We start from the raw sequence: 17,830 nt of genomic DNA, 5'->3' as shown, positions 1-17,830 counted from the left end.
GAAGAGGTCACTGTATTCTTCTTCCAATTAGAAAGCCAGAAAGTTTGTGATTCCATTTCCCCATATGAGTCTAATATTATTCCCTGATACAAAGCCTCCAGCCTGTGAAGAGTTTGGGAAATAATCACCAAAAGAAGTAATCCTCCCGTCCTGTTCAATGGGAGTCCTGAGTTGTTTGCTTCTTATCTACCTGTGTTCATCTGAAGGCCTTTGGCTTGCATGAGACTCCACGCCATTACCCATGGCAGTCGGGGTACACGTCTTCGCTCCAGTGGGCTCCTCGTTTCTCAGCCACAAGTTGAATAAATTGGGAGTGGCTGGCATAAAGCTTGAGTTTATCATTATTGTCCACCCATCCCACTTTCTTGGCATCGTCGCCAGCTTCCAGAAGAAGATGATCCATTTCCTCCCCTGTTTCATCATGGTAGTTCACAGCCTCTGTCCCCATCCACGTGTTATCGTGTTCCAGGGATCATCCACATAGCCTTTATAGACCACAAAGTGTTCCTGGCTGAATAGTTTGTGCAATTGTTTCTTCGACTCCTGTGTTTCTGCTCTGGATTTCTGTAAGGAGTTCATGGCTCCCTCACCAAATTCTCTCTTCATTGTGGTACTAATCTCCTCTCCCGGATCCACCATCCACCTTGGGATGGCCCATGCCCCACAGTCCTTCCTTTTGATGGCTACAAATTGCAGGATGTTTCTCCCAGAAACGGGGTGGGTAACTGTATTTCCCTTGCTATCCTTTTTCCACCCAGTTAAGATGGGATCTGCAGCATCATTGGGGCCCCAACGCCCCAAAAGCCCTCAGCCAACCAGCCCTGGCCGAACTGCAGGATTTCTAGGTCTACCATTTTCAACCTCATACCAACCGTTTCTGGCTCCTTCTCTCAACATGCCCATCCTTTTCATTAAATTTAAGAGAGAAGTTTCTTTCACCCAAAAGAGGGTCTGCCCACCTGGGTCCGGCCAAGACTGAGCCAGAAGTGTACTCGACAGCCTCGTATTCTGGCCACTCAACCAGCCAGCTCACTTTCCCGTTGGGGACCTGGCTTTGCCCCACTTTAGAGCCAGGGTAAGGCGATGTCCTGGCCTTCTTGTGGGGCGTCTCAGCAGGGCCGTTTGAAACGGACATGAAGTTTGGAGGAAACCCATGTGAGGAAAATGGGCTCTAGCCGGCTGAGATGTTAGGGCAGCTGCTGGGCCTGACTGCCACAGAGGCCAAGGCCACAGAGAGAGACACTGTCGCTAAAGCCTTTGCCAGGCCATTTCTGGCTGCGTTGGGTGAATGCCAGCCATTCACCACCCAGTAGGCTGTAAGGATTTCCATTGCTCTCAGGTGGGGCGCTTCCAGTCGCAAGGGTGGGGCTCCCGACCTTGCCAGTAGGGGGCCAACGGCACAGCTGAGCAGCAGAGGATGAGCGCCTCACCACAAACCCCGCCCAGCGCCCCCTTGGGGCCATTGCTGCGTTTGTACTTCACTACATTGAAAGATTTCAACGTCTGGAAGGGATTCTAAAGGGTTGAGAACATTGTTCAAACACCACCAACAAAATCAGCACACAACAAAAGTGCTTTCTTGCTTAGCAGGGTATTAGTCTTCTGGGTAGACTTAGTTCACTAGTCTAGGACCAGTATCTGTTCGGGAGAAGGCAGAAAGAATGTGTTGGAGGCTCTGGGGGACAAAAGGCTCCTTATTTGGGATGCTCAAAAGCCTGGTGAGGGTGCCCTTGAAGGAGAAAGCTCACTTGGTGCACCCTGCATGGTCCTGGTGAGAAATCCATGAGGTGTGCACACATGGTATGGGGGATGGTTCCAAATCTCAGGCCCATCATTTTACTAGCTGAATGGCTTCGGCAGGTTGCACAAGCTTTATATTCAAAGGAGTAATGGCTACCGCATACCAGGAGCTGTCAAGCACAGAAGATTGTACTGAGGTCTGGACCATATGGCCTCTGCTCTTAAAGGATTCTGGTTGAGGAGGCAGCACATACATTTAAAAATAGAAGTAGGGACTTCCCTGGTGGCGCAGTGGTTAAGAATCCACCTCCCAATGCAGGGGACACAGGTTCAAGCCCTGGTCCGGGAAGATTCCACATGCCGCAGAGCAACTAAGCCCATGTGTCGCAACTACTGAGCCCGCGTGCTGCAACTACTGAAGCCTGCGCGCCTAGAGCCCGTGCTCCTCAACAAGAGAAGCCACCGCAATGAGAAGCCCGCGCACCGCAACAAAGAGTAGCTCCTGCTTGCCACAACTAGAGAAAGCCCACGCGCAGCAATGAAGACCCAATGCAGCCAAAAATAAATTTAAAAAAAATAGGAGTAACATGGGAAGGGCAATGCACAGTAATCCTTAAGAGTTGAACACAATCAGGTTCAAATCCCAGCTTTCCCTCCTTAACTGGGATCTTCTTGGGCAAAGTTACTTAAGTTAGAAAAGCTCACTGCAGTTTCCTCAAGTGTAAGATGGAAATAGAAATATCTACCTCATAGAATTCTGGTGACAATTAAGTAGGCTGTTACACATAAAGCTGTACATAACTCGTCCATCATACATATTCAGAAATGTTAGTTGTCATTACTATAGTTATCATTAACTTTTTGACCCTGCACCTTGCAAACTGTAGATTAGAAGAGGACAGTTGAAATGATCATGGGAATTGAGTGGCTCACATACAAGATCAGAGTTAAATAAGCTACGATTCACTGTCTGGAAAAATTCAGGCTGAAAAACAACAGCGTCTAGGTCCTGAAATGATATGTGAAGTAGCGGTACAGGCTAAGTCATTATATCTAAGAAAACAAACCCTAGGGAAAGGTCTCTGAACATTTGAAACAGATAGTTTTAGGACAAATGGAGTACTATATACTCTAATTTAAACCCAAAGGATATTTAACATTTCCCAAAATTTGTTCCATATTACACCACTCCTATGAGAAAGATGTTCAAGGAATAAATGATTTGATGGTCAAATATGTTTGGGAAATTCTACATATTTTATCACCCTCCTTTAAGAGTTTAGGATTCATAGAATGTTTTAAAGATCCTGTGAATTCCAGTAGAAACAAATCAACCCAACAGTTTAATTCTGTTTCATCCAGTATTTTCCAAACTACCTGACTAGAGAATGCAATAGCTGGTATTATTTTAAGAACACACTTCCTCAAGTTTAGAAGAGTTTCAAAATACATATGTGTGCTTGGGGGTAGATCTCTAATCCTTCCAAGTTATCATCATCATCATCACTATTGGAAGACAGCTACTGAATACTCACTCATCACCTCATAAACTGAGTGAGCTACGCTTCCGAAAGGCTTGAAACCCAGAAACAGCTGGGACTATAGAGAATACAATGGTAGAAGAGAATTGAAAGCAGACACATATGAGACCTGGTCATCATTAACCATTGTCATCATCGTTGAGAATTTGCTGTGTGCAAAGTACCACTAGAAAAGAAAGATGATCATTAAGGGGCATGGTCCCAGCTCTGAAGCTCATGTCTTCTTATGGCTTCATTTTTTCAATCATGGAATTCCTATTCTTCTGAGCCTCCCGGAAATGTATTAGGAAAACCACTGATATGAAAATTTAAACATTTTGGGAGAAGACACTTGTAAATTCCTCATATTATTATTTCCAGGTATCATAATCTAACTCACAAGAAACGAAAGAAGCAGAAGTATTGGGTCTGGTTCTAGCTTCCCCATCATAGGCTGTGTAGCTCTGCATCCGACCTTGGCTTCCTTGGGTCCTGATTCTTCATATAAAAGGAATCAGATGGCCTCTGTTATCTACAAAAGTCCTTCTGGCTTTAAAATTGTATGATTCCAGGATGTATGAAAATCTCATCATTGGAAGGCCAAGGTCAAATGCTATGAAGCAAAAAGACCAGATGTTCAAATATAAACAACCAGATGCCAGGGGCCAATGACACTTGAGGAAGGCAAGGGAGCAAGGAAGGCATGGTGTGTCAAGTAACTTCAGAATTAGACTGGACCAAGTAAGAGTTGATGGAGCACCTGGTAAGGAACATCAAAACCAGTAATGAGGGGTTTGTTTTGCTTTTAGCATCATCAAAGGGAAGAAGACTTAAATCAGACCATTTAATGATCACAGCGCAAAAGGTGCCCTAAGGGAAGAAAATGAAATACTAAAATAGAGACCAAAAGAATTATTGGTTGGGAAACCACTGGGGAGATTCTCTTTCCTAAATTGTCTTCTGAGGCAGAAAAACAAACAGAGCTAGACAGAGAGAATGTTCTGGTCCCATCCACGAGAAATCCCTAAAGGAACTCTAAGCACAATCAGAGAACAAATCTTTGACCTGTCACTTTGAACGATTCCTGGACTAGAGATTGTATGTGTGATTCCCATTTTATCAAGAATATTATGGGGACAGGGAAGACCAGGGTGATTACAGGGCCCTAGCAGTGCAAGAATCCCTGATCATCCTTCCAACCTCTCTTTGGGAAGCAGAAACAAGTGGTACCAAGGCAACTGGATTATCATGAATTACCCACCTCTTCCCAAAGTGATGCTAAGACTCAACTTCTGAAAGAAATCTGGAAGGAAGGCAGAGAAAAGGGTTTCTCCTCTCTTTAAAGTGATGATACTCATAAGAAATAACAACAATAAAATAACTATCATTTACTAAGTGCTTTCTATGTACCAGTCTGTGGCTTACAGGTTCGCCCAGGTTTGACTGCCCAGTTTTGAATCCTGGTTCAGCCTCTTCTTGGCTTGTTGATCTTGGGAAAGTTTCTGAACTCCTTTGGACGTTAGTTTTCTCATCTAGGAATAATAATGGAATCTATGTTAAAGGGTCAATGTGATATAATTCATTTAAAGAGCTTGGAATAATGCCTGACCCATAGTAAAACCTCAACAAATAGTACCTATTACAATGATTATTATTAATTACTTTACATTTATTATCTTACCTAATTCTCAAACAACCCTATGAGTTAGGCACATATACTAATAAGATCACCAATTACCAGACTGAGGACATGGCAGTTCACAGAAGTTAAATAACTTGCCTAAAGTCACACAGCTAGTTACTGGTATATGTTTCAGAATTGGAAAAGCTTGACAATAATAAACTTGTATTTCACTGATAGTATAAATGCATGTTGGATTTGACTTTATATGGCAAAATGTCACCACTTTATTATACCTATTAAAAAAGTTAAGTTATATTAAATGGTTCTGCTAGGTTCACTCGGTATAAGAGGAAGAGATTGGCAAGAGACAATGAAACCATTAGCAACCTGTTGTAGTGACACAATTGTAAAGAGAAAATGCCCTGAATCATGGGCCAGTTCAGACTAGAAAAACAAGTCAGAGATATCCTGACGTGGAAGGGGGAGGCCTGAAGAGAAGGAAGAGTCAAAGACCACCCATTTTAATCTTAAAGGGCCCAAAGGATGGTGGCAACAGGTAGAAACAGGGAAGTCAGGAGGACAGTTGGTAATGCAGAGTTCACTTTTAGATGGACAGAGCATGGGGTGATGGCTGGGAATTCGAGATTCTGCCACTGACATCTCTGTGCCTTAGTTTCCTCTCCTACAAAATGAGGAGTTGATCTAGAATTAATCCTTTGGATTCCTTCCAGCTTCCTAGAGGATGCATGTAAATGAAATAGAGGAAGTGGAAGAAAGATATTGGGGCTTAAAAAGTCAGTGAGTGCTCAAGGTATTAGGTCATTAGTCTGGCTTTGATGTAAAAGAGGACAATGGGACAATGATTGACATTTTTAAGATTAAAGAAAACTGTGCCTTTTAAGAAATTACTTAGGTGGGATAATTAATACAGTCTTATCTAGAATGGAGGCTGTCTCCAAATTAACCCAGGAAATCTAAACTAAAATGTATAAGAATCAAAGTCAAGTAGCCTTTATTTGTCAGAGACATAAACTTCAGTTTGCGTGGTGTGATGTGAAGGTGTTACGAAAGTCCAGCTGCCCCAAAAATATCTTTCTGATCCTTTTAAAATGTTGCCTGGATTTCCACCATTAAAATAAATCCCTTTGAATGTGGTTTGTCTTGTAAAATGCACATTTATTTCACATTCAGCTGTTGTCATGCTTTCTGGTGAATTAGTGAAGCAGGCTGACAACTAGCTAAGGACAACCAACCGAGGAGACAAAGCTTTGGAGGAGGAGGTGGAAGGGATCCTTTCGATATGTGTGGCATTGCTCACATCAGTCAGTTCAATGATGTGTGGGCTCCTATTGTGCCCAGGTCCTGAGCTGCGTTCCAGAGGTGAAAAGGTTAGTAGATTGTGGTTCATTGCCTCAAGATTCTTACAGTCCAGAGAGTGGGCTGCATGAAGGTCACGGAGCTGGGGAGTTTTGAAAAGCGGGACCAGAGACTCAGAAAGGAAAGGTGGAAGGACAAAGAAGATTCTCTACCATCACAGTCTTATTGAAGGATTGGACACTTGATTCAAGGCAGGCTTTTTCTTGATCTCAGTGAGTTCCCCTAAGGAACCACCAAAATTTAAACTGGCAGGTTTGATACTCCATTGGCTGCAGAATGACAGATCATTCCAACTCCTTTCATTCGATGATTTTTTTGGTCCTTTGAAATTTAAATTAGTAAAATTTGACTATATCAGAACTTGTCATCTATATTGTTGACTATGAAACACACGTCCATTGCTATTTTTCATGTCCCTCTCCTCTTGTGGAACTTCACATATGCAGGACTGACCGCACAGTGGGATTGCTGAGGCTGGTGGAAATGTAGAGAAATGGGAGCTAGAAGGATAACTGAGCACTTCTTTAAACAGCAGACCAGAGGAGCACCACAGTCTCATAGATGGCATTCAACAAGCACCCTGAGACATAACTTCTAGTAATGGAGAGGATATTCAACTACGGCTTAAAAGATTTGGGGGACCAGTTCTGGCTCTGGTTTGCTAGCTGAATAACTATAGGAAAACGTTACAATACTCACCTATATTTATTGAAGACAGACTATATGACAGGTACTGTGCTATGTGTTTTACTTGTAAAAACATTTAATTCTTCCAACAACCCACTGAGGCAGGTTCTATCATGTTTCCTGTTTTATACGTGAGGAAACTTAAACACAGATAACTTCAAGATCATATTACCTAACATTTGTCAAAGCAGGGATTTGAATACAGGTAGTCAAACTCTAACGCCCGTGGTTAACTACTATGATACTCTAGTTACCTAAGTCTTTGAGGCCTCAGTTCCCTTAAAAATGGACATGTTGGGTCAGACAATGTCTAGATTTCTTTCTGGCTTTAAAATGTTATGATTCCAATTATATGAATTATACCTGTACTTAATATACTTAGGGTTAATCTCTGTCTCTGAGTGGTCTGTCTTAGAGAGCTGAGCTCCAAAGACAAATTTCTGAAATCTGGTCTTATCTCCTAGCCATCTCTTGTGTTTCATTAGAGTTGGACCATATTATTCGCTGCTCCACCAAGAACGTCCTTCCTCAATCTCCATCTACTGAAATTCTATCCAGCCTTCAAAAACCAACTGAAATGCCACCTCTTTCAAGTAGCCATTCTCAGTCTTTGGAGATTTAGACTGGAGGTGTATTAGACTGTTGGGGGTTGGGATCTAGAAAAAATATCTGTGTTCATGAAAGGAAAAGATGTAGGATAAGGAGAAGAAAGGGTGGAGGGAAACACTTGGAGATGAGGAAGGTTAAGAGGACCATCAGTAGTGTCGGTGGTGACCCACACCAGCAAACCCTTTCCTGAGATGCACAGTCATGAAGCCACCAAAGTACTATTCATGATGCCAGCTACTAGGTGTGAGGTGAGGAGTAAAATGAGATAACATAGGTGAAATAGTGTCTAGAGGGGCAACAGTGTGATAGTTCCGAATTCCATTACTTGCATAGGAACTTGCTCATCTCCTTCATGTGAAGAAGGCTGCCCTCCTGCCCAGGAAAGAGTAGGACAAGCAGAGGTGGGACGGGACTCAGTGGGGAAAAAAGAGGTCAGGAGGAGGTATATGGGAACACAAGGGGAAAAATGAGAGCCAGAGATAGAGAAGTGAGAGAGAAAAAGTAAACATACAGGAGTCATGGGAGAGAAGAGGATGGAAGGAGAAGTGGAAGCAAAAGGGCAAAGAGAAAAAGAAAGAGGAAGGGAGTTCTGGGGTTTGGAAAGAAAAGGTTTGTGCTGCCCTGGCAAAACCCAACCCCCAGAGGAAGAGTCCTGGAGGTAAGCAAGTGAAGCGCCCAAGTCCAGAGCGCTCTCAGATTCCTTCTCGTTTCTCTGTTCTCATCTGTTATTGGAGGGGTTCTGACCCCTGCCCTCTGCTGCTTTCTACCACTGGGTGGTCCTGGAAGGTGAGAGGAAGGAAGGAGCCAGGGGATTCCTTCCACTCTCTCTGCTTTGGGAGGCATCTCCAGCAGTAGTTGCACTTCCTTCATGGCTCCAGCTCCCACTGGACAAGGCTTCATGGTTCTGGCAGCCTCCTCCCTTTGCCCCTCCAGCCCTAGGGGAGGAGATGTACCCAGCAGTTGCTAATCTCAGGGTTGCCTCACTTTCTCCTGGTTGTAATTCTAGTTCTTTCAACAGCTTTGTAACTAATGCACTGCATTAAATTATCACTATTGAAGTACCTGGAAAAGAAAACTTTACTTTCAGTTGTATTCACCCTTGGAGTTCAAAGACAGCTCTCTCAGGGAAAGCCATGCATTTCGTGACAGAAAGAAATCCAGCCAACCCAAGAGTTACGAAGGGTCAGGGGCCAGTTCTCCAGTGTTTGATTAGAGAGTGATGAATCCACAGTGGCTGCCAGTTGAGGAACTCTAGCCAGGGAATTATCTGTAAAGTGACTGGGTTTGTGGCCATTCGTGTCCATTCCTTCATGACTTACTGTACTCACTTTGATCACCTTGAGCCTCAGTATAAGGAGCACCTCAGTTTTATTCCTCCAAGGGTTATTAAGTGCCCATGAGGAGTATAGAGGGCACGTAGCTAGGTGTGGTGAGGCGGAGACACAGAGACATATTGGGAGGACATTCTCAGTTTTTGGAAGTGTTTGCGTTTTGCAAGATAAGGTTTGTGGATGGTCTATCAAGAGACCCTTTTGATACTCTCGTTTTTGCAGTTCCAGCAGAGCTGCAGACACTCAATTTTATTCTTCAGGCGTTCATCTCTCCCATCCTCAGAGCCCTGTTAAAACCAGGTTCCTGTTCTTAGGAATTCACAGCCTAGTAGGGACACAGAGTTGGGCACACGACTGACCCTCAGGCCAGGCTGATGGCAGCCACAAGGGAGGATTCTGCACAGGGTTCGGGGAGGCTGCACAGAGATGGTGGACAAGTTGCGTCTATTAAAGTTTGACAGGTCGAGGGGGCTACGGGTCTTCTGGCAGAGAACAGAGCAGGATCAAAGTCAATTGTGAAAGAACAGGGGCATCTGAGGTGTTGTCTGTAGACAAGGGTTTTGGGGGTGAGGGTTGGTCACTGGAAAAGAGGCTGAAAGGTGGAGGCCCAGCTATGGAAGGCTCTGAGACTAAGGAGTTGGGGTTTGAGGCAACGGGAGTCATCGGAGGATCTTGAGCATCATGTGGCAAGGTCAATTCTGGGATGGCAACTTTGAATTCTGCGCGGAGGACGGATTTACACGCAGAGAAGCTGGAGACAGGCGAAGGAACTGAGAGGTCTCAGAGATGGCTCATACATGGGAAGCCTCAGCTTGACCATCACCAAAGGGGCATGTTAACCTCAATTGAGAGGCTTTTCTCTCCACCAAGGGCAAGCGTCCTCCGTGTGTGTGTGTGTGTGTGTGTGTGTGTGTGTGTGTTGGCGGGGGAGGGGGAGGGGGGAGGGCAAGGGGTGGGTGGGGGGCTCCTTCTACGGCTGGAAGATACGAGGACTCCAGCCTCCGAAGTTTCGAATTTCTCCTTGCCAAGGTCGGGCCCCTACAGGTGGGCGCTTTCGAGCCCCGGGCCAACGTGCGGGCCCCGCGCCCGGCTGCCGCCGCGGCTCGTCCCCTCCAGGCCCGGACGCCGCCGCGGGCCGTGCCGGGTAGGGCGCTCTGGGAGCTGCGCGGCGGCTGCTCGAGGAGGCCTGGCGGGCGGCGGCGAGAGGCTGTGCCCCAGTTTGTGTCCAATCAGGGAGTGCGGGCTGTGCCCCGAGCCGGGCAGCAATGCGTAAACAAACCCACGGCAACTCCTCCGCCCCCTCGGCGCGCTCGCCCCGCGCCCGCCGCCGCCGCCGCCGCCGCCGGCTCTGCTCGCCTCGCGCCCGCCCGCCGGGCCGCCCCCCCCACCGCCCCGCCCGCGGCCCCGCCCCACCCCCGCCGGCGCGGGCGCCCTCACCTACCGCCCCACGCGCGCGCGCTCGCGCACCACGCGCCCCGCGCGGCCCGCCCGGCTCGTGGCCTCCCGAGAGCAAGGTAAGGGCGATGCGCTGGGACCCGGGCGGTTTCCCCGCCCGGCGTGGCCGGGGGAAGTTTCTGGCGTCGCCGTATTCCGCTGGGCCGGGAGGAGGCCCCCGGCGGTAGGGGAGCCCAGTGAGCGGGAGGGGGCCGCCAGACGCCTGGGGGTCACAAGTTGCCTAACCTGCCATCGGGGCGGGCCGGCGGGCTGCGCGGCGGGGCGGGCGTCGCGCCGAGAGGGGCTGGAAGCGCGGCGGGCGAGGGGAGGGCCCCGAGGAACTTTCTCCTCCCCGGAGGGGCTCCTGCCAGCCCCGGCCGCGGCCCGGCCGCCGGAGCGGCTGGCTCCCCGGCTGGAGGGAGCCCGTGAAACGTGTTTGAAGAAGCTGACGCAGTTTGTGACGCTCGCGGCTTCCTGACGGGGACCGGCAGCGGCAGCGCCTTCTCCGAGGAGGGACGAGCCGAGGCGGCGCTCGGGCCCTTCCCCCCGCCCGGAGCCGCGCGCCCCGGCGCCTAGTTGGGGGGCTGGGGGCTCGGGGCGCGAGCATCCAGTGGAGGCCGGGAGTCGGGCCCCGGCAGCGCGCGTCGCTTCCGTTTTGATTAGCTCGGGTTATTATATAAGATGTCACGGAGAGGAAAGGGGCGAGCGGGCGGCGCGTTGGCCTTCCGCGAGGGGCGGGGAGGGGCGGGAGTCAGGGCGAGCGGGGACCCACCTGTGCGCCCTCCTTGCCCCCTGCGGGTGTTGCCCGCGCGCCTGCCGGGGACGGGGAGGTGCGGGGCGGCGGCCGGGTGGACCGACGTGCCCGCAGCTCCCCTCCCGGCCCCGGGAACATTCGGGCAGCGGCCGAAACGTGCTGTTTCTTCTGCGCCGCCTTGCCTGGGTCTACTCGTTTCTGGCTCCGGGCGTTTGTACTTTGAAACATTTGTTTAATATTAAAGAAGCTGCGTGTGCGGCCGTCCTAGTGCGCTCGGAACGTGTGGCCGTGGGCTCCGGGGCGGTTAATGAATCATCGCCCCGCAGACCGGGCGCCGATGATTCCTGCGGGGTCCACCCCGCGCATACTCCCGGTGTGCCTCTGACCCAGGGACGGCGACCCTTCCTCGGCGGTGACGCCTTGGAGGGCCGCGGGAGAGGGAATGCAAAAGGGCGGCGGCTTATTTTTCCCCCTCCTCCCGCAATTTTGGGGAACTTTGGGGGTGGCAGAGTCCCCACATTTCCCGAGGCTTGTTTCCCGTTGTTAGAAGAGTTAACAAGATTCCACCTGGCTGTGTTGATGAGTCGGTGGAGGAGCGCTGATTCGCTGCAGGGTTGGATCGTCTCTCATTCAGAATCTGGATGGCTCTGAAGGAATCCTTCTAGTAATTGCCTCTACTTAAGTACCAATAAAGTAATCAGCAAAAAGTTTAAAAGTTAGTGGATCTTAAAAGAAAAATCAGTGGCTCCTAAGTAGAGGAGTTCTACTTAAAGGTTTAGGTTTGGGGATTTGTTTTTGTTTTGTTTTGTTTTAATAAGCCAAATCCTAAAAGGAACCTAGTTTGCTAGAAATTAAGAACTTTTGACCACTGTGACCACCCTTGAAGACTCAGCTTGACTCGTTCCCACCATACCCCACACTTGCAGGATTAAGAATAAAGTTTTCTCATCACGTAGGACTCACCTCAGATGGCATCTACTCAGCAAGGCCCTCTTGATCACCTTAAGTAACCTCTCACCCCAGGGACCACCCCCAGTCCTATTTTATTTTCTTCATAGCATTTAATCGCTATCTGAAAGGATTTTCTTGGGTGTTCTTTAAGTCCTGCCCCTCTGCACTAGAAGGTAAGCTCTACTCTGGCAGGAATTTTTGCCTGATTTGTTCATTGCTGTAACTCTAACACCTAGAACAGTGCCTGGCATATTAGGCAGTCAGGATTTGTTGACTAGTGAATGAATGAATTCCTTTTTCCCATTTCTTGGTGGGACTATCTTTGACAGTTGAAATTTACTGCCTTGCGTGGGCAAGACACTAAGATGGTGCAGTTCTAATTTCTTTTCTTCCAGTTTTCTTTTGATTGATTCATTTCCTCCTCTATGCTGTTAACTTACAGCACAAGATGGGTTTGAGCATCATATCCTAAGATGCTGAGTACAAGGCATGTGGAGCCTTGTCGAGAGAAAGGGTGTTGGCTGTATAAGTTAATGGATGATTAAAAATATTATCTGTGCTAGTTGAAAAAAAAGGTACAGGATATTGAAAGGGAATCGGCAAAGTCAGATTCCCACAGTGCTATATGTTTCCACTTGTATTTGAAATACTGATATTTCTATATTCCTCCCTCTCCATCACCTGCACACCAACCTCAAATTGAGCTGCAGTTTGGGAAGGTCCATAGTAGGTAGCATTTACTATGAAGTATTAATTTAACTAAACAAATACAAGATATACATCTCTGCAGTGGCCTTAACTCTGTTGTTGTGTCAACGGCTTAACTCCATAGAAGAGTAGATAGAAGGAGTTATTTTAAATTATATTTTAATTTTAACATCTTAAATGAATCGTAAAGAATTAAGTTAAAACTATGTCAGTAATATAATGGAAGAAGGATTAGAAGGTCGTGCTTCATACTACCTCCTTTGAGGATAAATTTTAGTAAACTTTTTTATTATAAATAACAAACTTTGGAGGCGTATTAGTTGGCTTTATACTTGTAGGAATATTTTCAGAACTCAGTGCCTCCAAAGTCACTGCCATAGAAGAGTGTTCCCTTTCCATAGCAGTAGCTGTGAGCACTTTCAGAAGTGTAATCTCAAGAGTGAGCTCAGACATAATACAGGTTGAAAGCTAAATGGGACCTTGAAATTGGTTGGCATATTTCATTCCCTTTTTATCAGACCCTTTACTGAGGTAACTAAGGCACAGTGAGATGACTTGCCTGGTGTGCAGGTCTGGGATTAGAACCAAGGGTTCTGACTTCTTGTTGGAAGTCGTCAAATCAGCCAGAGCTCCTATAGTTGGGGAACGAGTGGTCGCTATGGTTAGTCGACTGTCCGCCTCTTGCCGGTGAACTCTCAGGGAGTGAAATGAGGTCGTATTCAACTTTGTAGCCTTTGATGTGCCTTGGACATCTAGGGGCTCAACGCGTAGTTGTTGGGTGTAGTTGGACAAATGTATTTTAAGTTGAAAATATATTTAAGAATTGAGAAACCAGAAAAACATATCTCTTTTCCAGAATGAAGATGTTTTTGATAAGAAAGTCAGAATGTTCGCAGTAATTAACCTTAGAACTTTTATAGTAATGAGGTTGCTGTTTAATTTTCACGCCTCCAGAATTTCAAATAAAATGGCTTACAACTTGTAAGTGTGTGCACTTGCTTAGGTGGCATAATTATTCACTGAAGAAACAATCAGAGGCTGTTTCAGGACACCTGGTAGGTCTTGCCTTTGCCATGGTGTCCAATTAGAAAAGCCTAGACTGTACAGCCAGATAGAATAAGGACCTAAGCTCAGCTCTGCCCCTAACAAGCAGGGCTCTCTGTAGCAAGTTACTTAACTTTTTTGAGCATTCTCTTGTCTCTGAATGGGGGTAATACCACCTGCCTTGAAGGATTGTTGTGACGCTGGGGTAAGGTACGGAAAGTGCCTCGTGTACACTAGGCCGTTAATAAATGGCAACAGTTATATTATGATTTATGATTTAAGAGACCAGGGGAGCAGCTTAATTTCTTAAAGCTTCAGTTTTATCAGCTGGAGGATTGGTGATTGGCATGGAAGGAGGGAAATTAAATGATCTCTAAGATCTTATCTAACTGTATAGTTTAAGGAACTGATAAAGAATGCACAGTTCTACAATTTTAGTTGAAATGATTCATATATCCTTGATCTAACGAGCAACTGGTTAATTTCTAGGCCTTCCTAAGAATTTGGCTTAATTAGCTTTGGTGATATTAAGTACATCTTCATTATTTTGTATGCTATATGGTGGATACAGAGTTAACTTGAATATATCAATCTCTCATTCAGCTTACTGTATATAAGGCAGTATAAGGAGTATATGGGTTAATCAGACATAGGTACCCTTTCTTTGAGAGGCTTAGGAGGCATGTAGGGAGCATAAGACAGGTGACCAAAGGTTTTATTATATGGAGGCACTGTTACAGAGGCATAAAGAAAATGTTTTTTTGCTTTCCGTTTTCTGTTTTTGGCCGCGCCGGGCGGCATCTTAGTTCCCACACCAGGGATCGAAGCGTGCCCCCTGCATTGGGAGCACAGAGTCTTAATCATGGACCGACTGCCAGGGAAGTCCCAAGAAAATGCTTTGTGATTTCAAGGAAGGAACACACTATTTCTAGGCAGAAAAATTGGGGAAGGTTTAGTTAAGGGATCTTGAGCTTTAAAGAACTGGTAGAACTTCAACTGGCAGAGATGTAGGGCTCAGCCTGTGCTAAGACTTGAAGGAAAGAGTATATGAGCATATCCAGGATGGAGAGGAGTGTGGTTAAGCTGTAGGGTGAGGAGCCTGGAGGCAGGATAGTGGGACGGCACGCTGCCTGGCAGCATTAGGACCATATTGTGGGCATCTTGAGCACTGGGCTAAGGAACCTGTTTAGTAGGCAGTAGATAACTATCAAAGGTACTTTGAGTGGGGGACTTAAAGCAATGCTTCAAGAAGATTAATCTGTATTGGGGGAGTCATGGATAATCCCACTTTGAAAGCTATTAAAATAGTTCCTGGGAGAGAAGGAGTGAGAACCTAAATTAGAGTGGGGGCAGTTGGGTGGGTGAGACCCTGTAGAAATAGTAAATGCAGCAGGACTTGTTGGCTAACTGGATGAGGGAATTGAGGGAGAAGTCAGAGACTGAAGCTGAGTGACTTTGGATGGTGATGGTAGAAATGGAAATAGTTGGAAAGGCCACTAGTAAAGCACCTGTAAGTAGTATGCAATCAGTAAGTATTTGTCTAGTTAATGGAAGTTTGGATTTGGATATGTTAATTTCTTTGTGCCTATGAAGCTATCCAAATGGATGGCAGCCATTTAAAACAGAGATGGATTTGAGGGCATCCTTATGAGGGGGGATGGTGAAGCTGTGAGAAGGGTTCAAAGTATGGGTGAGAAGAGTAAAAGACCAGGGCAGAGTCAGAAAAACCATGTTTGTGGGCTTGGAGGGAGACAGAAAGAACCTGACAGGATGCCTAGAGGAAAGAAGCTGGAAGAGAACAAGGAAAAGGTAGGGTAAAGAAAGGGGAGGAAAGAGAATTTAGATGGGACAAGTAGCAGTGTCGAGGCACTGAGATTGAAGACTGAGAAAAGGTCGTTAGATTTGTCAGTGAGACCATTGTCAGTAGCCTTTGAGCATCAGGGGTAGTTGGGCAGTGGAGATGGAAGTCAGCCAGGTACCTGAGAGGTGCCTGAGCAGGAAGGAAGCGGAGAGAGTAAGTATAAGTGAGGATTGGTCTGTGAAAATTGGAGAGGACTGTAACTTGAGGTGATGAGAGGGCCAGGGAGCCAGTCTTAAAACCAAACCGTGAGAAAGGCCCGAGAGCGTTGTGGGCCGAGTGGTTGTCAGTGGAGAGGAAGAGGCTGAGGATCTGGAGAGGGAGCGGGAGGGCGGTTCGCGCGCCAGGTCAGTGCTCCTCAAGTAGGAGGCACGGAAGCTGGGTAAGGTGGCCACACGTCCGATTGCCCAGGACAGTCTCCGTTCACACCTGTGACCCCAGCTCAGTTATAGGATAACCAATAACGCCTGTTTTTATTCTAAAACAAAGTCCCTTTTCTAATACTAAATCATTTGATCATGACAAAGATAGTTATTCGTGGAAAAACAGATGTGACATGGAGGGAAGAAGATTAAATGAAGGCAAAAAGGAACAGATTTAGAGAAGAAAGTTGGAAGCTGGGAGGGAGTGTGACTGCATTTTAAATGGGTTGGTTCCCCTTTTTAAGAAGGAAAGAAAAACGGAGGAGGCCAGTTCTGTTTGCTGAGAGGACGTTGAGAGTGAGAGGCAAAGCTGGGAGGTGGAGGAGAGGGGGAAAGGTTTGGAGTAGCTGTGGGTATGAGTGTGACGAGAGCCAAAGGTGATAAGGGCCTGACAGGTCGCACAGATGCCTTAGCCTTGTGATAGAACGAGTCATGCCTGTATTTACGACTTTTCCAGCAATACTGAGAAAATTGGAAGTGGAGATGGTGTGAGTATCGTTGAAACTGCCAACTCCATATGGGTCCCGGGTTGAGTAGGAAGGCAAGTGAAACTAGTGTTGATGGGCTGGGAGAATGAGCAGGAGATGTGAGATTAGACTGTGTAGTGGCTGGTTGGGCAAGAACGAAGGAAAGGGAGAAATGGGAGTGTGGAGGGGAGTCCTGGGGCTGGTGGCCAAGGGCCTGAGGGACTTCTTGAGTAGCTTATCATGATGGAGGGATCGGTAATGCGCAGTGATGTGAATTCAAAGTCTGGCTGAACCTGGGAATGGTGAAACGACATCAGCATGAGGTAGAAGCTCATTGATCTTCAGGAACTATGAGACCAGGGTGTCAAATGATTATTATGTATATCAGTATCAATAGCTGTTGTAAAAATTCTGGAATACATTTATTGAAGCCTTTCTGAGCTTTTAGTCTGTAGAGTTGGAGAGTACCCTAAAAGAGGGAAGTTATTCCTTCATTTAAAAGATGAGGAAGCTAAAGTCTCTTAAAGGCTTTCTAGGAAAATTGAGACCTGCCCCAGACTGCAGATGTATGTGGCAGAGCTGTCTCTGGAAAGAACCGGAATCCCTGAATTTCAGTTCAGTATTGCCCTCCACGACAGAAGAAGTAATTAAAGTATCCACTGAACAAAGTTTTACAATGTGTCCTCACCACACGGCCTGCCTACTGCTTGTAGAGCACCAGTGTTTGTGGGCACAGAAAGCCACTGAGGAGAGGTGTGGAGTCGTGTCCACGTGCTCTGACTTCTGACCGAAAGGCAGGTGATGGCATCTTTGAGGAGGACCCATGAAAAGCACCCCTTCTTCCCCACTAATTAAAAAATAGATAAGAAGCAGCAGGTTGTCAAAAAATTAACTTCGTTATTGATGCAGCCTAGGCTGGAAGACACAGCTTGGTGTGAACCCACATTGGTCTTGTGCACCTTCTACACCCTAGGCTAGACTTTGAAACTGCCTACTGGATGGAAAGTTTGAGGCTGCAGAGCAGAAATACCCAGGTTTCTGCCTTTCACTGTTCAGACAGAGAAAGAGAAAAGAGGCCAAATCTCTCATGCCAAGTATCTTTGATAGAAAAACTCCATCCATTTGTAAACTGAGAAACAGACCCATGGCTGTCACACACCAAGCAAATAAATTGCTCCTCCTCCGTGGGGAGAGTATGGTGCAGGGCAAGAAGACAGGCGTGGATAGGGAATATCCCCCCTTTGGAAACCCTGTGAGTGGCAGAGAGGCATTTGTTCCCCTTGCAACAGGTTATAGACCACTCT

At 46.8% G+C, this 17,830-nt stretch overlaps 1 protein-coding gene and 1 pseudogene across 4 annotated transcripts in view; one reads left to right on the top strand and one right to left on the bottom strand.

Moving 5' to 3' along the window:
- Window positions 1–235: 235 nt before the first annotated feature.
- Window positions 236–1,135, bottom strand: LOC309971780 (ADP-ribose pyrophosphatase, mitochondrial-like; annotated as a pseudogene). Its single transcript has one exon. The product of its transcript is annotated as an ADP-ribose pyrophosphatase, mitochondrial-like (transcript).
- Window positions 1,136–10,294: 9,159 nt separating this feature from the next.
- PCGF5 (polycomb group ring finger 5) overlaps window positions 10,295–17,830 on the top strand; it is a 114,215-nt gene continuing 106,679 nt past the window's right edge. For all 3 annotated transcript variants that reach the window (XM_082854402.1, XM_082854403.1, XM_082854401.1), the window contains exon 1: window positions 10,295–10,402. The gene's annotated coding sequence lies outside the window, so the exon portion shown is untranslated. The remainder of the gene's footprint in view (window positions 10,403–17,830) is intronic.

This window comes from Leucopleurus acutus, assembly GCF_964270905.1.
Source record: "Leucopleurus acutus genome assembly, chromosome: 14".
NCBI lineage: Eukaryota > Metazoa > Chordata > Mammalia > Artiodactyla > Delphinidae > Leucopleurus > Leucopleurus acutus.
The sequence above is the reverse complement of the archived record's forward strand: the minus strand, read 5'-3'. Positions and strand labels throughout refer to the sequence as shown.